General features: G+C 40.5%; 1 protein-coding gene across 2 annotated transcripts in view; it reads left to right on the forward strand.

Annotated features, from left to right (window-relative positions):
* Window positions 1–21,820, forward strand: part of MTHFD1L (methylenetetrahydrofolate dehydrogenase (NADP+ dependent) 1 like) — a 161,544-nt gene that overhangs the window by 66,352 nt on the left and 73,372 nt on the right. The window lies entirely within an intron of this gene.

Genomic DNA, 21,820 nt, shown 5'->3' on the forward strand with positions numbered 1-21,820 from the left:
CCATTAGATTGGTCCAGCTGCATTGTAAAACCTCACCGTGAGGCCCTCCTGTTCCCATGAAAGCATGTGGGTGGGTGGGCAGACTCTTTTCATATTAAGAATTCAGCCTGCACAAGCAACAATAGACACGTAGAACTTGCTGTTATGGTCACAGGCAAAATAAACTTGTGGCTCTACAGTGAACTAGTATTTATAAAAATTGTTGTGTGTGTTTAAACTTCAGAATAAAATGAAAGGGGTGTTGCTACTTTGCAGTAGTAATGCCTTTGCACTGCGCAGCCATTCTCTTCTGCGTCCTGAACAGACAGGTTGGCTTACGTTAGTCCTAAAGTTGAACTTTGAGTACCTGTGGAACAATGCCCTTGAAGAGGTGCAGTGATGTGAAACATGAGGTTTCTTCTGCTAGCACCCTTAAACTCGCAGAGAAACATCTATGTATATGCTTATGGCATGCTTATGTATTGCTGTAAATTATATAAAGGGAACCAAATCACTTGAAAGTACTGTTTCTATTTAAATTCATTGGTAATCATAGAAAGAAGGGGGGAGTTGTTTGCATTGTTATAGAATGCTTATGCTTTTTGTTATGATATGAATCAACCTGCATATTTACAGATAGAGAATAGAAAGGTTTCTTATACAAAGTTGTTGGCTAGTGAACAGGAAGATAGATGGGTATCTTCTTACAGAAATCTTAAAAAGTAACAAAAATTAATACCAATAAAAAAATAAAGGATTGAAACCTGTTGTAGATCATATTGACTTTCAAAAAAACCTAAAGGAATACATCACACTGACATTCTCTGAGTAACAACAAAAAGGTTGAACAGGTAGAAATTCTATTTGTGAGTATTCCGTTATCTTGAGGGCTTTCTTCTTTTTAACTAATATTATTAGTTTTCTATTTTCTCTTTTTTGCTTGTTCATCTTTGTAGAAGTAAGTTTCTGATCTCCCTAAGTATTCTGTGCCTAGAAGTGTTCTCCATCTTTTTTTTTCAAATGTGCAAAGTGCCCAGAATGATTTTTAGATCCTTGTTATGATATTGTTAACAACGTTAATTCCTAGAGTCAGTTTTGCTAACCTCTGCCCTTCTGATTCAATATAATTTGCAAAGATTGTTGGACATTTGCATGTAATATTTTGTTAGGAAGAGTATTTTTGGGAAAAGTTTGGTTCAGCATTCTGCTCTCACTTCTTACGCTTAGGTAGGAGTAACTAGGGAAGTGCTGACCTGTGTAGGAAATAAAGTATTGCACTTAAAGTGGTGAAACATGAGGTTTTCAAGGTAGTCTGGGCACGTGTTGGGTGTTTTGTGTTTCCTTTTTAAAATGCTCATGTCAAGGAAAAAGGTTGTTTTCTTCAGTGTTACTATTGTACAGCTGAAGGGTCTGTTCATTTCCCTCTAATAAACAAACATCCATTCAAAGTAGGAACATTTTGCATTCTGAATACGCTTATTTAATGATAACAGAATTGGCATTTCATTGAGCCATGTGTGTTGTTATATGGCTTTGTGGAATGAAGAGCAAAAGCGTGTAGGGTAGCTAACATTTTCATCTTCATTGGGTGAAGTGACCTTGTTTCTGCAGTGAGCAATCTTTTCAAGTGGGAAGTTTGCCTTGTATCAGCGGAATGGAAGTAGGTTGGCAGCAGTCTTGAGTCTTGATCCGGGTTTTGGAGCCCAAAAAGTATCACCTTGGATTTGGATTCCCCTCCATTCAGCGCACTGAGGGCATATCCTTGCATTTTATGCTTTTTTTTGATCTTATCCACCTGTTTGTCTTTAACAGTCTTTTTTGCTTTGTTCGTCTTTGGCCCCAGTTTCTCTGTTGGGAGACAAAGCGGCGTAGCTGCAACAGAGGAAAACCTTTGTGTGTTGCCAGCTAAAGGCTCTTGTTCAGATTTTGTTCTACAGAACACAAATCCCTGTGAAACTGGCTTTAAAATGAGATTGCCTTTGCTCTGCTGAGTAGAGAACTTCAGCATGATTTTTAGATCCTTGTTAGATTATTAAAAGCAATAGTTCCTAGAGTGGCCTACTTAAATAAACTTTGCAGGTAGTCACAAGTGCCAATGGTTGTTCTAACGGTTGTAATTACCGTAAGCTTTATGTTTTAAAAAAAATACCTTCTTTCTGGTAACTAGTCAGAACACAAGAGCAGAGACTACATGTAGCACTTGCTGGTTTATTAAATACTTGCCTATCCTACCCTACACAACTGGTCTAAAATGACAGCTACAAAGTGTGCCCTGGTCGACATTGAGGTTATGTCCGTTCAGGCAGAGAGCCCATTGCCTGGCAAGCTACACAGCAAAGCAGTTAGCAAGAAACTCAACCACATTCTGCTCGGTGTGGCGTGGGCCTGAACCCCGTACAGCTGTGGAAACTCGTTGGGGCAAAGCTGTAGTTAATTCAGACGGTAGGAACGCAGGACAGCCATGCCGCAGTTCTGTAACTAGCTGAACAACTTTGGTTACTCCCTCTTGCTTAAAAGTAAAAATTTTCACTGCTCCACATTTCTCTTGCCACTGTTCTCGTGCAGTTCCTCCTTTCCTCACATTGGATCTGGCACTCATTAGATTCTTGTATGAGCAATTGGAGTTCATGTTTTGCCATGTAGGTTAGTTGCATAAGCTCATGAAAGAGTCTCAGAGGTGCTGGAAACGGCATAAGGTAAGTGGCAGAACTGCATGGCCGGGAGAGGCATTATAGGGACCGCGAGCTATGAGATTGGCTCTCAGCTTTGTGCAGCTGCTTCCAAAGCTGGAACATAAGAAATCTGTGACAGGGTCTGCAATTAAATTAATTTCCTGTATAGTAGAATAAATATCTTAATATGCGTATGCTAGCTCACTCACTGTGAGATGGGATGATGATACATATAATGTATATAATTATATATTTATTCTTTATATATTTATCTATTTATTATTTACATATTTAATTTATTTTTATATATTTCTTATTTCTTACTTTATTTTTACTTAAGCCGTAGTTGTTTCAGAGCAGAATCTCCTGCTAAGTGTGTAGACAGTACTAAGGAGAATAGCATGGCCTGAGCTTGCACCACAGTTTCACAAATACAGATTTTTTTTATTTTCTGTCCCGACTTAAGCAGCCTCCTTCCTCCAGCTGCTTGTTTCCAGTCCTATGCAACCCCTCTCTGGCCAGCACACCTGTTCATAGAGCCACGTGATAAACTAAACTGGAGAGTTGGTCCTGATTGAAAACAACTACAACAAAAAAATCCCCTTCCTTCCCCTCACAGACAGTGGCTGGGCAAGCGGTTATGTGTGCGACAGGGGGAAGATGAGATAATGCCACATAAGATGGCGCTTTTGCTGAAATAAATATTTATAATATTATAGCCTCATTTGAAGCTTTAAAGTGCCAGTAAAGCTACTAGCTAATCAGACTGAGCCTGCATTGCCAGAGCAGCTAAGCCTGTCTCCTTTCTCAGCCTGTGCTCAAGTGTTTTTGCATGACATCCCGGCAGAAACCTATTGCACTTTGTGTTGGCTTAGTTTTCTGCTGACTTAACAGAGAAGCAGTTCAGCCCAGAGTCACAAAAACACCGGAGCTGGTGCAGGGGAGGGTGAATTGGGACAGCCAGCAGCAAAAAACCAATCTGTTGTGTAGATCCCACTGTTCGCGTGACCACGTGCCATGGCCAAGGCCAGAAAAAAAGCCTTGCAAAATGTTCTTTTAAAATTTATTTTTAAACCTTATTTTGTCTCTCTGGCCTGCGTTGCCCGTTTCTCTGCGTGCTCTGCAGCTGGAAAATGCAACGTGCTGTGCCTTTTGAGTAGTGTTGGTTAACAATGATGTAGACAGTCTGGTGTTAAAAAAAAAAAAAAATCTAAACAAAGTTTAACCGCTGAGTCCTGTTGTGAACTCTCACTAATTGAAGGCATTCCCTGCTTCAGCTTCAGGTATCCAAGTGAATCACAGGCCCTCATTAAATTCAAGACAGCCTAAGCCTTTTAGCTCAGCTTGTCCATTCCCTCTTCCCCGAGCCTTGTTGCTGCGTACTGACAGCTCAGTCTTTTTGCTCTGATTTTGAGTTCCCTCGGTACGAGTTTTACCAGTGAACTTTTAGTGCGATGTCTCGGCTAGCACTGGGTGGCTTTGCGCTTGTTTGTCTTCTCAGGCTTTTACTGCTTCGGGCCCGTTTCCTTCCAAATTCCCCCCATCCTTGCTATGTGCAACCATGGCCGGCTGAGGAGGATGGCTGTGTGCCGCAGGCAGCCCTTGCACTGGCCACCTGGGCCACCACCACGCCGATGGCCAGGGAAGTCTTGGACTGCGTCACATTGACTGTGCCCATCTTCACAGTTGCTGTCAGGGCTTTGCGGTCTCTCACACGTCTCTCTAGCCCCTCTGGCAGCAGCATGATGTCTGTTTCTGACATTTCATTTTCCTTTTGTGTGAAAGGTTGCCTAAGCTGCCCTGTTTAACCAATTCTGCAGCACTTGCTTTGGTTCACCTTAACTGTTAAACAGCAAAGACAGCTGACATCTCAGCAGAGGCAAGGAAAGGAGCTTGGCGTCTAGGCTGAGTCTTGTGCTGTGACTTAGTGGGGAAATATATTTTTATCTGTATTTAGCCAATTACTTTTGTGGGGATTTTTTGCTTTGTTTTGTGGTGTTAACCTTTTTCATTCCCCTTTTGTTCTTCATCGCTCTCCTCTGATGTAGGAACGTCAAACTTGTGGCTGATCCACAGAAGCTGGTTAATACTGAAGGCCACACCTGGTGTAAATTGCAACTGAAGTTGTTACTGACAGCACTGGGGATAAATTTGCCACTTCTGTAAAGCTTCAATTTTGCACAAGTTTCTCCTTGTGCTTGTGTTCTTCTTTCATATTTCAGGGGATTGTGCTTTGATTGGCTGGAAATCCTCTTCTGAAATGACCTCTGTGCCTCATCTTTCTTTTCTCCATAGTTTCCCACCATTGCTTTGAGGAAAATTTTCATTGTTTCAGAAGTGTCATGGCAATTTTTGCAAACAAGAACACTAACCAGCTTTCTGGATGCATAGGTTAGAGTGATTGTCTTAAGTGAACAAAGAATTGTTTTATTTGTTTCTCTGGCAGCAGAAGGGCCATGTCTGGACCAACACAATCTATGATGTAGATGTAAAATGCTTGATTTTAACTCCAAAGATTACACTATTTAAGGAGGCAAGTGTTCTTGATGCTATTTTGCCACATGAGATGCTGCGGTATAGGAAAGAAACATTTCACAAAATAGTTTTGGGTGTTCTTAAACACACATACACTTCTCAAGGATTTGGGAGATAGTGTATGGGTTCAATCACACCATAACTGCTGCCAATTAAGAGTCTCAGTCATAAGCACTGCACGTATGCAGAACAAAAAATAGAGTCCTTGTCCTAGAAAGACTTGCTAGTTACTCAAAGGGCAAGAGGTGACAAGTGCCTACTGACAGGCAGCTGGCAAAGCACGGGAAAATGGGCCTTTATCACAGTAGTATTGCCATCCCACTCACCCAGCAGTTTTCTTTTTTTGTGGTAGTTTCCAAGGGGGGGAAAAATTATTGGTGTAGTTTGCAAATAGGCAAATTGTGAGAGGTTCTGTAGGTTTCAGGAGTCATGTCACGTGTCAGGGAAAGGAGAGGAAGGAGTGCAAAGGAAGCGTCAATGAGATGGAATTTATTCTGGTTGCTGATGTCTCAAATGTCTCTCTAGGGACAGAGGTTTGTTTAGAGAGAGGTGCCTTGATTTGCACCCAGAAATGGAGGGCCCTAGACTACAGAACCCATACTAAGTTGTCACCTTTCAGGCATACCATGAAGGCAAAGTGGTTTGCGATCTTTGTTTACTCCTGTGGGCATGCATGCAGGCAGCCTTGGTAAGAAGGGAAAGGAGATATCAATAAACCAAAGAAAGGACAGGGAAATTTTAGTAACTTTGTCAACACAGAATGCAGCTAGTTACTCCTTGTGATGAGTCTGGTGCTCTGCTGAAGAAGAAGTAATCATTTCTGATGCTTAACACATTTAACATGGTCACAGCTTGTTACATCACATCTCTCTGCTGCTCATTCCTCCTCCTGTGTTGGCTTAAAGCAACAAAAATACCTTCTAAAAATCCAAGTTCCTTTTCTGCACAGGTCAGTTTGTTTCTTGATAAGGCACATAGAAAGGATGAACTATTAGGTCTTTTAGTCAGTGAATGCAGGCTGCCCAAGAGGAGGTTTGAAGACTTAAAGGATGAAAGAGGAAGAGAAATGAGCTTTCCTGAATCATATTTGTCAGTGTGTCAGAAGTTATTGCAATAAACAACTCAGCAGATTTCCCCATCCATCTTTTTAATCCCTTGAAGGTGTTTCAGCTTAGGAAAGGGGTTGTTGTAAATCAGAAGAAAAGCGAAGCATGAATATGTTTTTGGAATCTTAAACAAAGTCCTTCTGAAGTTTGTTTTTCAGGCTTGGACTGTATGTTTGGCAGTTGCTTTCTTTCCTACACCCAATAAGCACATCCCATTCAACACTGAGAGCACACTGCGCTGGTCAAGGTCGAGCGTGACTTTGTCTTCCCTGGTGTCGTACCAGGTGACAAGAAGAGGGTTATTGCAAACTGTTGGTGCCTGAAACAAGGTTCACTTTCTGTTTCTTTCTTTAGATGGGCCACTTGGTGTGATTGGAAAGGCTTTGTCACACAATTTTAATGGTATAAACTCAAGTAGAAGCAGTAAATTTTCATAAGCTAAGTAATTGACTCTTTTTATTGTGCTGGTACTCGTTAGAATAAACTAGTGATGCTTGCTACTCTATCTGTTTAGTACATACAAAGTTGCATTTCAAAGGGTATCCAGTTTACACACTCTCAGAGCAGACGTTGTATAACCTTATGAAAATTGTGTGTGTTTAATACACTAAGTGAATAATCTTCAGTAGATTTTTTTATAATAACATAAGACACTCCAAAGTATGTTCCTAGTAGTAGTCTTTTTCGAAAAAAGGAAATAAAGTCCGAATACTTTGGCTAAACTTCTTTTGGCACCAGTAGTACATGTGATACTATATTACATTTAAATGTTGAGTTCAATGATTTCTTTTTAATACTTTTTGTTGCTCGATACCACTAGAAAGGGGTTCCATGCAGTGACCCTCCAGAGAGCTTCAGTTTTTAAGATTCTGTCCAGCGTCTTTCTACCTTGTGTTAGTTCAACTCTGACGTCTTCAGTCCTTATTTTCACAAGAAACAAAATGTAATGCGATTACGTTCCAATATTTTGCTCTTTGAACCACTGTGGGTTTTTTCTTGCTTTAAGTGTCAAAGCAAGGCTAAGGTTCCATGGTACAAGCATTGTCAGCTTAGGTGTAACTGACATACTCTGAAACGTGTGTGCTACAAAATAGATAAGGGATGTTCAAAACTTTACAGTGTTTTCTCTGATCCCATTCATGGTGCAGCTGCTCAAGCAGCTGCGCTTAGCACAACTGGTGGTGGGGTGTTGGGGAGGAAGGTGATACTGTGCTAGTCAGTATTGCTGCAAGGCTCTGGAAATCATGATTTAGTAGTACAAGGCACGGTGGTACCACAAACTGCAAAATAAGGTACCATTACTGCTAGAAGATCTGTGAATCTCTGCCGTTCACTTGTGAATAGTGATGCCATTCACATCCCGGGTGCAGTAAAAGTAAATCCAGTAAATCCATTTCTTTCACGTGTCGTAGAGTGGCAACAAAAAAATCTTCTCCTGTTTCCCCTTTGCTTTTAAAATCTTAGCAAATTTTCTTTACCGGTAAGCTGAAAAATCTTCAGAGACGAGATGTCGTGCAACACATTTTCCTTTACTGACAGGAAGTCAAAGTTCCTGAAAGCTGAGCTGATTTACTGCCTTGTCACAGATAATCTGGGTGCAAATCATGCATCCCTTGCTTAGGGCTTGCTGCCACTGAAAGTCAGGTGACAATGATTTAAATGACTTTCTATTGCAGAAAATACTTAAAACAGTCTTGAAATAATTTATGAATTATTCCAAATGAGAATCAAAACCCCTTTTTATATCTTTGTGTATTCAGAGTCCTTGAGAAAATTCTGAGCGACTCCATGTTTTCACTGCAGAGCTCTTGAAACTTTTTCTTCTGACAGTTCTGATCTTTAGGATACATTGCAAACTAAAGCTTTTCAGAAGGAAGATTGAGTAGAAGAGAGCTGTCCTGAATGGTTTTGTGTGTCAGGAAGAATTCTAGCATTGACCTTGGTATCATATGTCACTGTATGTCGGAGTTGAATTAATTTGGAAGCTTGTAAATTATGCAAAGCTAAACTCAAAACTGAAAGCTGGTATGATAATACTATATACAAACTATTGAATTATGTCTAAATAATGTTACGCTTGTCATAAAAAAGTGGTGTTTTGCCCAATAAGGAGAGGTGATGCTATTTTGAAGAGAAAAGCTCCCAAATTATGAAGTGTCTTGTAGTGAGACTTTACCTTTTTCCCTTTGAAAAAAAAAAAAATAAATCTACAAAGTGTTAGAAATTCACTTGGCATTCCCTCGCTACAAAATGTATTTGTAAATGTACATTCCCAAATCTGTTGTTGATATCCAGAATGATGAGGAGCAATTTGCAGGAATAAAAGAACATGTGATTATAAATCATCAGCCATTTAGCTGAATTCTCTGCTTTATTTGACAAGCATATCAGATGATCTTCATAAACTGACTGAGCTCCAGTTTGAAACTAGCTAGGATTTTTAACTCTTGCTGCTACTGCTGGTAAGCTAGCTGGGTTTCCATGGACAACTGGGACTCATTTGGTCTTGTTCTCTAATACTGTGTTCCAGCTCAGTCTTCTCTCTCTCAGGTGATAATTTTTATACTGTCTGTGACTAAACAAGCACAGCTTTTCTAATCTTTTATAATTAATGCTAGGTTTGTCATTCCTATGGCATAGCCTATCTGCTTTTTTAGTTTCTGCATCTGTTACAGTATTCACTTAATTCAACATAGGTACACGCACAGAGCTCTGCAAAGTCACTTTTACCTTGATGGTGTTTATCCTCAGGTCAGTCACATTTTCATTCTCATTTTCTGTACATCATTCATTCTGTGATCAACTTAATACTGTCAGGCTCCCAGACTCTTCTCTGATGTTTGCAAGTATGAAGTTCCCAAATTGTAGGTCAGATTTTTGTCATTAATCTCCAATGGCAATGACTGTTTACTAAAAACTTTCATTCTGTTTCTCTTCATTTCTTCCTAAACATCACAGCAGCTTTTTCCTGTGTGATATCCTAGTTCCTCTCCACTTTGGTGATGCTTTCAAATTTTGGCATCACTAGCATCGCGCCTCAGTCTTTCTGCTGAGGTTGTTTAGTGGATAGTAAAGGAGAGCCCCCAGGCTGGTCCTCTCTCCTGTCCCACAGTTCTCCTGTCAAGGCTGCCTGTTCTCTTCTCTCTTAATCATGCAATCATAATAATTTTCTAGCCTTGCTAACACGTTCCTGTGTATTGCTGTAGCAGGGTTTTTTTTTCCTGAAGGCCACGTTGATGAGACGTTGTCACATTTTTGTTACTGGATAAAGGGTTGTATCTGACATAGCCTGCCTCTGGTAGACAAAGGTTATAGTTCTTTCTTATCTCCATTTTTTAAAAATTATTCTTTTCTTAAAAAAGTGCATGAAAACCATTAAGCCTGTAGTCACTCTGATTTCCCCCACTCCTCTTACATTACTTAAATACAGGGGTTGATACTTTTCAGATACAAGGCACCAGGAGAAAAGGAGGTTATTTAAAATGCTTATACAAGCTTTATGTTTGGGGTTTTTTCTTCTGGGATTTTGAAATTCCTGATTCACTCTTTGTTAAGAGTAGTGCATTCAGTTCTTATGTGTTTTGGTTTTTTTAATTCCATCTTTAGTACCTCACTTTATTAGCTTCTACTTTTTAATTTCTGTGGCTAAAGACGCTTGCAATTTGTTTTCATTTCCTTTGCAGGCTCTGACGCTCATTCTCTAGTGTAGCAACTCTGTCTGTCTTTTCCTTTCTGTTAGAACTTGTGTAATTAATAGTAACGTACCATCTTCTCAGAAAGGCTACCCTGCAGAATTACAAAACTGTGTATTTGACTGCCTTTCCTCCTAGCGACCAGCAGTCACCACTGTTCTCAGGCCAGATGTCATGTGAGAGACCAAGCATTTTAATTAGTACATTTAAAGGAGTTTTAAATTGCTTCACCCATGAATTCAAACATAACAATGACATGATAGAAAATAATGAAGAGGTAGTGTGGCCTTGCATGGTTGTTTTTAAGTTTGGGTTTTTTTGAAACTTTGCTGGTGGGTGGATGCTCCTCTGTGCCTCACTGGCAAAGGAATTAAATGGTTTTCTCACAGGCTAAGAGCTGTGAAGTGGCATGTGTGTGTGTCGGTCACGCGCTGAATGAAGTGTCACACCAGAACTGAACTGTCTGGGTCAGAAGCAAGCGGCAACTGGACATACATACCTTATTTGAGAGAGCCATGCTTTGTTTTCTTCATATGGGTTTTCAGAGTAGAAGGGAAATATAGTGAGACAGTGTTTGGGTTGGGATTGTATTGCCTGGGGGATGACAATGGGGAGGCAGGAAGGGCAACGTGAATGTTCCTGCTGGCTGGCTTCTGAGAAGCTTGTGTCTTGAGGAGCCCTGTCCTTCCTCCTCTTTCTTGCCCAGTAAAAGACAAGGAGGCAGAGCTGCTGAGACCGTCCTTTGCCACCAGCAGCGCAAGTTCCATAAAAACTCCTGGTCTAGTGGCTGAGGCACTGTAATGCGTGTCAGGAGGCATCATCATGTTACCACCTCCATCCTTGACTAGCTTCATGGCCTTAAGCAAGTAATTTCAGCCTCCAGGTCTGCATATTTAATCTCATTCTTCCCGATTTGTTTATTCAGTTTATAAACTTTCTTAGGGGCGAGAACTGTCTCACCATAGCAAATGGGGAGATGCCAAACACTACAGTAATAGGAATTTTAAGGTAACAGGGGTCTTGTAGAGCCATGGCAGCTGCCAGTACTTAAACATGCATCAGGAATTCACTGACAAGCTGACATGGTATTCTAATGCTCTGTATGTTGACCTCTTCTGCAACACGTTAGAGCTTAACACGATTCTTTCCTCTGTCAATGACTTTCATAAATTAAAAGTATGGAGTGTACAACTGTTAAGGGCTATCCATTATTCTCGGTCTCAGGACACTTCTCCAGAGGTAAAAATAGATAGGAAGGATCTGTCATTCATTCAGAAAGTAGAGGCACTGCCCAGTTCCTGATAAATAAAATACCGTTCCACCAAGTAGAAACTGATGACATTGCAACTTCTGTCCTGTTTGTTTTTCCTTCCCTCCTCAAGTTAGCAATCTTAATTAGTTTTAAAACTCCCAACTCATAAGAAGCAAATAAGCAGTTCCTTTTGTTCTTTTGTTACCTACTGGTTGTATTGTTTTTATTTATAAGAAGAAAGAACCAGAGGTTAAATAAATGCAAACAGTAAAGCATATATGCTAGGAAGTTCTCTTAATTCATCACTTGGCAGAGGAAATAAAAGCTGGCTCCCTAGCTAACAGCGTTACTTTTGCTTAGGGTTATTTGGCAGAAAATCCATCATCCTCTCTCCATTTGTGAGTATTTCATATTGACTTACACCCTTTAGCAAGGGTCAGCAGGGTAGAGTACACATAAAGAGTTCAAGTCCCATTTCAAAGGCTGAATTTTAATTTTAGTGGATGGTTTATTTTTAATATCATTTGAAAATGAAAGCTCTTTATTAGATGATTTTTTTTTGTTTGTTTGTGTTACTGGCTTTTTTGGTACTGAAATCTAATGTTCTTTTTGTGGACTACTTGCACAAGAATTAGGTTTGTTCAGACGTTTCCATCATGTTGGAGAAACCATTTTTTGCTTTTTATTTTCTGAGTCATTGTTCTGAATCTGCAGGCAGGAGTGCTTTGTTTTCTGAAAGCTTTTATAATTAAAATTGTTAATAATGTACAAATATGGAGGGGGTAATTTATGTGCTTATGTTTATGTGTGTATTTACTTTGTGAACTGGGCCTACTTCAAGGCTCCAGAGAAGTTAATACAAATGTGAAATGTGGTAAAGACGTAAATACATGTATTTCCATTTTTGATTATGGTAATTGCAGTTGGCAGAGTTTTAATATAATCTAGTAGAAGTTTGTATATAGCAGAGTTTATTTTCTGTTTTCTACTGGTGTTCCATGAACACACGCACACTGAGAGTTCAGTTAATAGGCATTTCAGGGAGAATTGTTCAGAGCTACGTTGTCTTCTTTGGGATCAGAACTCCGAAATGTTTTTTTTTCTCATCCTGTTCTACCCTGTCTACCAGACCAATTTGAAATAGTATCATGGTCTGGGGAAAAAGTTAAGGTATGTCTTTTTATATGTTCTTGGAAGAAAAATACACATGCAGAGGGTTCCTAAGATTTTTATTTGCAGGTGCTTTGTTTTGCCTCATAAATTTTTTTAAGTACTCTGATAAGACAATATAGAAGAAACATATAGTGATTTCTCAAAATGTATGCTGACATCAAATTTTTGGTTTTTTTAAATTTTCAAACAACAAACCATATGCGTTGTTCTGGGAACTTCTGAATTGTTTTAACAGAAAATAGTTACTTCTCTTTGAAAACAGAAATTAGGTTCACTTACATATCTAATCTTATGGCCAGTGGGATTAGCTTTAAAGAAAAATATCAAGAATTCATGACTAGGGTTATAAATATGTTTCTAAACCATTTCTAAACATGTTAATTAGATTGCAAATAATACGAGGTTATGTATGGCTAGTATGATTTGTTAATGGGAAGAGTGTTGCTCTGGCAAATAGCCAAAGTGCCTTAGAAGGTCAGATGTTGACAGTATTTGAAAGTGTTCAGAGACTGTTCTCTGATTATATAAAATAATACATTAAAAGATTAATATCCTAAATGGTATATATCAGGGTCAGTTTGCTGCTCGGACCTTGCCATTTTATTTGTGCAGTTTTATATAACTGCTGTGTAATTAATTTGATTTGATTGAGAAAACAGATTAGATTCAAATACAGTAAGAGAAAATGTGGGTTACAACTGTTTTTAAATTTTGGGTGGCCTATCTGTCTTTTGCATGGTGGGTCTTTTTGTCAGTCCCTTTATCCTTGATGTGCCACGCTGGCAGCTTTATTGAAGCGGACAATCTCAAGCTCTTCAACTTTGCTTCCTGCAGTAATAAGGCACATGCTTGTAACGTGTCTTCAATTTAGCCCCAGCTGCAAGCTCTGAGGGGGCATGAAGCTTCAGGGACAGAGCAGATGCTTTACATGCATGAGGAGACGCTGCATCTATCTGCTGCCTCCATCTACCGCATCTCAAACAGGGCTCCCAAGAGGCTGAGTAACAGCTTCATAAATCAAGGGCTGCAGGTTCAGCTTTTCCTGCAGCCAATTAGGGATTCAGTGTATGGCTTGGGGTCCTCTGCTGCGCGAGGAGTGGGAAAGCACAAAAATGCCAGGGAGGGACATGGACGAAAGAGTGGCTGAGATGACAACGTGATGGGCAATTATGAAGAGGAACTGACAAAAAAATTTAATAATTTATAATCTGTAGTAAAGGGGGATCCACTAATAATGCAGAAATATTTCAGAAATGGTAATGGGTAGTTTGCAATGACAATTCTGTTGCCTTAATTACATGAATTGTGGTTAAGTGGATAAATTTGCAATAGGCATTAAAGAATTGGCTTAGCCATGAACAGTTGAAAGGATTTGGCTTGTAAACTAGCAGAATTATGGTTTGGTTTGGTTTTGGTTTTGGTTGTGTTCTTAATTGGGAAATCCATGTAGGAAAATCCTTCTCCATGTGGGATTTGTTGGTGTGTGACCTTAGTACCTTCACTCTCCTCAGTTTGTAATTCTTTCTGTAAGATAGATTACACGTATGCACACACATATGGTTCAGCAGACACAGTTATTTTCCACAGCAATTTTAACCAGCTGAGTCCTTTTTCCTCATCCAAAAATTATAGGGAAAACAGTAAATACATATTAATAAGTTTGACACAAGCCATCAATCTTACGCTTTGAGTAGAGGTTCAAATACTGCCTTTGTAGAGTTTATTTTAGAAATATAGGCGATTACAACCAAGCTAATGCCTATCTGCAAAAGGTTTTGGAGGGCTTACATCTGAAAAGCTTCCACGATTTCCAAAGTTGCTCCTGCTGTATTTCTCCATGCACGTGGCTATTGCATAAAGTCTGTGCAGCACAGTGAGCTTTACGTGCCTGCTTCTTCTGCCCTTGTCTGCTCTTCTGTGGCTTTTGATGCATGTTCTCACCACTAGTCGTTTTTTCCCATCTCCCAAAATACTATTGATAGTATCTGCTGATTTCTCTGTCTATGGTAAGTCATTCTGTGTATTGGTATCTTTAATTCTGTGTGTGTTTAAAACATGTCTCGCACTCTTTGTAGAATTTCCACCAGCACCGAGCTCACCAGCTAAGCTCTCGGGATGTTCTTGTAGAGTAATTTACAGCCTTTGCATCAGATGTTTCACTGGGCCATTTTTTCATCAAGACAAACTGCTAGGCAGTGCAATATTCTTCCTGGGGATACATAACAGGAGATGCCTTCTTCCATGAATTTCTAAAACATGGCTCAGTAGTTTTGACAAGAATAGTGGTGTTGGCGTCCTCTCCCAGGCCAATCATGAAGGCAAGGCATTCTGTCTTCTAGCAAAGTCTAAATGGAATGAAATAAAACCAGAAACTGCTCCTCCTCCTAGAGGGAGGATTCACTACAGTGTACGCTTTCAGTGTACGCTGAAAAGACAGTGCCTAAATCATGGGCAAAATCATCATCATAATTAAGGAAGCACTCCCCAGGATTTTTGAAAGCCGGAGTGGGGAATACTTTCAAAATGTGTGCCTTGGTAAAGGGTCTGGGGGAGTTTTAACAAGGCGGCAGCCCAAGGCAAATAGTTGCATGCATTATGGAGTAGGCTTACACTGCAGTGATTGATGACTCGGTGCCTGGCATGCCGCGGGTGATTGCATCAAATGACAGGAGCATTGATCATCCTGGTTCAGCGGCGGCTCTTTGTTGTGTGGCAGCCGCTGTCGCCTCAGCAGACACCGCTCTCCCACCGTCCATGCACTGGCGCTTTTGTTTTGTGATGAGAACAAGGAGGAGCACATGTGGTGATTTGCCTGGCCTGGCTGCCTCTCACAGACGTGCCCATCTGTGAAGGTATGCGGGAGTGCATGAACACCCACCGCCCAGTGTGCAGTGGTAGTTGGTTAAATGGATTTTGTCTCTGAGTTGTGATAGTCTCTGAGGGTACCTTGTATGGCTGCAAAAAATGATGTATTTGTTATTGACTACCTGTATCGTCACTCATTGCCTGATTTTTTTGCTGCTCTTTAGAAAGTATCTCATCTTCCAGGGCGTACGCTGAAGTGGTGTTCTGTCTCAAGAATAAGATCCTTTCCATCTTCCCTTTTCTTTTTCATGAATCAGTGCAATATTGGCGCTAAGGCAGGTGTTACTTAATGGCTGTTTGATGAAATGGGTAGAACTTTTCCAGGGAGGTAGATCTTCAGGTTCCTTGCCTGCCCCTTGAAGTCAGCGTTTTCCAGGTGCTTGTAAGATGACTTCTCAAAGCATGTTCAAAGTCCATTTTCCATAGCTCTTCCAAGGGGAGTAGGAGGAGCCAAAACCCAAGAGCTCAACAGAGAGCAGCTTCAGTTTGATGGAAGGTGTATTTGTGGTAGGAGCTTCATCCAACTGGATCTTTTAAAACAGAAAGTAAATGAAAGTCTGGTAGTGAGATACCCAGAGAGAAACATGGTTCAGGTGTGATGAAATTTATTTTAAGCATTTAGCGTAACACTATGGGTACCATAAGTTAATATACTCCTTGCAGTTGGAGAATTGTAGAAGAGCCTTAAATGAAGATCCATCAGTGCTGCTGTTAATGATTCCTTCCACGCAGCTCCAAATAAAAAAGTGGTGATGTTTTAATATTGTAATTACCAGAAGGCTAATAATTCTTTGCCAAAGGCCATGATGATCTCTTAAGTATGAGATAACGTAATTGCCTCATTCCTGTGCCATTAATTGTGCTCCATTTTAAAAATGTGGTCATCTGTCTTATGAGCAAATGATACTCTGTTACCTCAAAGGAAACGTGCTATGAACGGTAAAAGGATGCAACCTAAAATTCACAGTTCTTTTGTTTGAATTTTTCTAGTTTGTATTGTATCAGAAGGAGGTTAGAAAAGGGGAAACTGTGCATATTTGGTTAGTGTATTCAGCTATGCATTAAAATTCATGTGAGGGGCCAACACTTAGCCTATGAGTTATGGGTCTTTACATGAGTATAGGACGCAGGAGTTAAGAAGTGGCTGTAAAACCCAGCAGGCTTAGCAGGGGGATTCAGAGAAACATGTAGCCCGTGAAGCCACATACAGCTCTCTTTATTTCTATTAGAATGAATTGTTTGTGGTTTGTAAGACGTCTTCAGGGTTTTAATCTCTAGTAATAAATCTAAATAATGAGCTCATTACTAGTGAGCTGTGAGAAGATGTCAAATTTTACATTTAAAATATCAGAGTATGGTTTGACAGGGTGGCTAGGGATAAATTAACAGTTTGCCACTGTTGAAATGTGAAATGTTCTTTCCCCTGCTTCTGCTTGTCTGCTTTTGCTGCTTGTTTGAACATGTTCAGACGCTTGTCTGGTCTCACTTCAGATGATTCAAATCTAACCCAGTGGAAATTTTTTTTTTCCCCCTGTGTTTTTCTCTGTGTTTGTTTTCTGGTTAGCAAATTCCAACAGTTTACCTTCCAATTAGATGAGTGCCAAAACCTGCTGGAAGTCTGGTCAGCAGGGAGGGAGGGAGAAAGGTGGAAGAATTAAGAGGGAACAGGAATTGCTCTTTCAGCAAGGCAGGGTGCTCATTTGGTTCAGCCACAGTGTAAAACCATGCCCTAAATTGGTGCTTTGTAGGCAGGAATTACTGCAGTTGCACTTCTGTGTATTTTCAAGAGGGGGAGGCGAGCAGAGCTGTGGAGATGGGCAGAGCATGCTTTCTGTCACACAGTGCCACTCCTGTCAGCTCCCGGAGTTTTCAGTTTGATTCCTCCCCTGAATTTCACATCCAACATAGGCAGCATGCATATATAAGCAGGCCTGTAAAAACCCCCGAAAGAGGAATTGTATCCTCAATTGTGAGAGAATCAAGATTTAAGAGTTATCTTCAGCTGTCCGGCTTGTAGTAAATAAAATGAATTTTCTGCACAGTTTTTTTGTGTCTGGGAATAATCTGTACGAGCCATTGTGCCTATTCGTTTGTTTAATGTGTGGGACGCTCTTGGAAAGTTAACAGCAATTGGTATTTAAAGTGAATTACTGTGAGAGGTCATGCTGTAACCTTTAGTTTCGCATTTAAAGCTGCTCTGCATTTCAGTGGTAAAATTCATCTCTTTCATAGGGAAACAGAAATGTTTCTGAGCAAAAGGTTGAAATAGCTTGTTATGGGGTCCCAAGGGAATCAGGGCGTAGATGAGGTGTATTCCTGGCAGCCAGCGGCAGTGACAGTCGGCTGAGGCCTGAGACTCTGGGCCACTGGAGACAAGTCTCCCTTGGAGGAAGGCAGCATGAACTGAACTGCTGCTGTCATGGGGTATGATGGCAGGGGACTTGAAGGTAAACCTTTTTTTCAGCTGACGTATTTTGTTTGTGTGGGGAAGTTGAAAATTTCCAGGAGATTTTTTTTTTTTTTCTTCCAAAGAAATTTATATTAAGAGAGGTCTCAAGTGCTAGAGTATCGGGACGTGGAGGGTTTGCTGGTGGAACCAGAAACCGGGCATTTATAGCGTGTCTCTCTGGGGGTGCTCGTGCAGGTGGGCTGCTCTCTGGCTACGTTTGGAGAGACTTCCCTGCAGAGAGTCTCGAGTGAATAATAATCTACTATTGAACAGAACTTTATATAATCTGCTTTCTGAGAATAAAGTTTTCTTGTGGTCAGGACTTCTTGTGGAATAAGACTCATTAGTAGCTGTTAGAAGTGTGATCTTTTTGGCTGAAGAAGACAGGACTCCCATATCTGCTGGTTCAGTCAGAAGCATGGATTGGTGGTCAACAGTCAGAAACCTCCAGTGCCCGTACCTCTGCAGAGCACATACTGCCCTGGCACCTTTCTTTAGCAAAGGGTGAAAAGTCCCTGTTACCTCCAATGAGGAGGTAAAAACTTTGACAGCTGATGCTAGCTATTTTCTTCATGGCACGAAAAATGGTCAGCCTCTGTAGGTGCGTGTGTAGTTTTCTCCTGGACTTTGTGTCCTGTGGTGGTAGCAGCGAGTGCGTGTGTTGCATGCCATCTGAGAATGCGTCAGAAAAAAAAAAAAAAGAACAGGAAAACTCCCTCTGTTAGGAGGGAAAAAAAAAAAAAAAAAGAAAGAAGAAAAAAAGTATCTGTTACATTCCAAAATCAGTCATAATAATGGAAGTTCACATCAGATAAATTGCTAGAGTCAGAATGGACAAACATCTGGTTTATTCATCCCTAGCTATACTAACAAAAAAATATGATATCCTGTTAGATAAATCACTGATCATCCCAGTTTATCTTGGCGGTTGTGCACCTTGGTATTTTTCACTTAAACAAGAACGTATCAGTACTTTACAGCTAGCATGCCTCCAGCTCCAGGTTCACAGTTCATGTGCTTCTGTGACTTTGAACTCTTCTTTTCCTGAGTTTACCAGCAGACAGCTGCACCAGAACAGATATGTTTACATGTGGGGAGTAAAAGGCAGCGTGCAGCTCAGAGTTTCCATTTCCTTTTACATTGTTCAGGAATCCAGGCTCACAATTCGTGTCCTAAAGCTTCGCCTCATGTGTATGCATCTGACTTGGCCCTTTAGAGTACAAATGTTTTATTTTGACATGGATTTGTTGATAGAAAGGGCTGAGCAGGGAGAAGTTACTTTCACTAGAAATTACCCTCAGTTTACATGAAGTTCAATTGTGGGTGAAATAATCTTTTTTAAAAAAAAATCTAAACATCACTTTCTGTAAGGCTTTTAAGCAGTATGTAAATATGAGGCTAATGTGGAACCACTTCATGCTGCTATAGCATGATAGATGTATTTTAGGCGGAGAAAAATTACATTTTGTACTAAGCATGACGGTGAAATCTGATTAGCTGCTTAAACCATGACACTGACTATTTAAGCTATTGTCATGCGTAGGTGATAAAATATTCCCAGATGTGCTTGGCAAGGCAGTAATTCCATGAAGAGGTTACGGTAATTATAAACAAAACAAAACCATCAGAGGGATTTGTTCATTTGCCTGAACGCTGAAGTGCAATTAGAGACTTCAGTGAAGAGTATCAATTGTTCTGACTTCACACTGCCCAACAGACTTATCATCATCGCTATGGCTTAATTCCACGTTTATGAGCGTTTCCTTCCCCTTTTGTACCTGATTTGGATATTTCAGGTTCTTGCTCTGAATGAAAACTATGGTTAGTTGGTTATTTTGGTAGCTGAAGTGAGTGAACTAGATGTTATGTAAATGACCTGTAGAAAGACCTATACTCATTTTGTGTTGTGTTTTGCCTACTGTTGTTTTAAAACAAGATTCCCCAGTGACCCTGATGTGCTAGAATGAGCCAAGCCTTTGGTTACCCTCACATGGGTCTTTTATGAGAAGAAATTATTTGAACTTATTGGAGCATTTTGATGCAGTTTACTTCTCATATATGTGTATATTAATTGCTGTATTTGACCTATGGCCCACTATTAAAAGTAATGTAATGGTAGCGCAGTTCTGGTACATGAGATTTTAATTTTTAATCTTCATTCTAATGTTCCTTATGATACTTGGGCTATAAAATTGGAGCATAAGATCAAATAAGAGGGCATTTGTTGAATTAGATTTTGCACTTTATATGACCACACAGTGAGAGTCCAGAGAGCTGTACTCACTGAAAATAATACCCAGAAAATAATCTTTTAGGACTTGTCTGGATCATTGTCCAGCCTTGTCAGCTCAAGAAGGGGATCCGGAATGTAAAGCAAGGCCTGGGACTCTAAAATCCCTGATCTGGATCAGCATTGTTACGTTCTCAGGCTGGAAGTGCAAATACCTGTATGTGTTCTATGAGCTTGCTGAAGGCAAATCACTTACCTCTTTACTTTCATTAGAACCTCTGTGTTTGTGGCCTGGGAAATGAAAGCAAACCATTAACAACATGCCAGCATCATCCCATCTCTTACAAACCTTTTACCTGCTTGCAGGGGCTCAGGGGGCTGGGAAATGTCCGCTTGGCAGGGGACAGGATGAAGAGGCTTTCGGGGAGGGGACCTGAAGCTGGGTAAAGACTCTTTGTAGACAGGTAGAAGTGGCTGCATCATCAACTTTCCTTCAGTTGAGGTACAGCAGCAGACCGTATCTGCTTAGGTAGTTGTTTGTTCCCAAAATCTTTGTCAGTTCACATGTAATCTGTAATTGCCTTCTGCTGACAAACCATGTATGAGAAATGATGACCGAAATAAATGAACCCATGTATTCCTTTATATTTCTGTTGGTATATTTAAAGTGATTAACTCTTTTATCTCATAATCTCTAAACGTAGACTAGCTTGAAACTTCCCATTTAAAGTCTGTATTTGTTTTCCATTGACGCTTTCATTGGAAAGCAGGAAACAATCTGAAAGTAATTGTATTAAGTGTTTCAGCACAAAGATTTTAAAATATAATAGCTTGGCATATTACTCTATCTCCTCACTATTCCTCGGAGGAAATAAAACGGAGTTAGCAACTTTCATCCAGGCAGCTTTTCTACTACATCCTGTTTCCTTCCGCACACTGGAGAAAGCACCGACATTCCTCTCCCTTTCCTCCGCTTCGAATGAAGAAACCCCATTCTCCCTGTTGTAGTGTTCTGTTAGCTTTTCAAACGCTGATAGAGGATTTGGGTTGTTTATGCGTTTCGCCCTCCATATCAGAGGAAATCATTACAAAGAATAGAGGGATGTGCACAGCTCCCCGGGTAAGTGCCCTGCGCAGCTTTCCTGGGTGTTTGCCCTGGCTGCCGAGGCTGCCCGAAGGGTGTCGAGCTCCTCCCAGAGAGCCCTGAAGTGCTGTGTGTGCCCTTACTGTGCTTGCTGGGAGGCTGAAGTCCCTGCTTTTCTCTCACCGAAAGGTAGACTCGCAACCCCCTTTTCTCTAAGGAAAACTGACCCTTGAAAAGGCTTGGCTTGAAGAGGATTAACTCCCTGGAAACTTTGTTTGGAAATGTTAGGAGACTGCTATGTGTATACGCTGGCAATCTCCGTAAGAGACAAATTATTTTCCCACCCTCTCAAGTACTTGGTAGTTTATCTGTTGTTTATATTAAAGATTGATTGTGGTTATATATTCCTGACTCAGAGTTCTCATTAATCACGCCGTGCCACATAGGAGACTGGGGAAGAAGAATGGGGCTTACTGGAAAGTAGGCATGTGATCCCTGCTGCTGCTTTTAATATAACTTCTCCTAACATTAGCTTTGTTCCTGTGAATTATTGTGTTTGTGTAAACCTCTTTTTTGGGGGGGAGAGGTGGGGGTGGGGTTTTTTTGTATGGTTTTGTTTGGTATGTCTGGTTTTCTCAGGGCTATTCTGAAAAAGATAATATACTTATTACAATGATTTTGGAGAATGTTAATCATGACACTTGCCATGTTACTATTTCAAGAGGTCCCTGCTCACCCCCCGCATGCCCACCCCCTTGTTTGCTAGCTCTTGCTTCCTCCCCC

Source organism: Larus michahellis, chromosome 3 (genome assembly GCF_964199755.1).
Source record: "Larus michahellis chromosome 3, bLarMic1.1, whole genome shotgun sequence".
In the NCBI taxonomy this organism is placed as follows: domain Eukaryota; kingdom Metazoa; phylum Chordata; class Aves; order Charadriiformes; family Laridae; genus Larus; species Larus michahellis.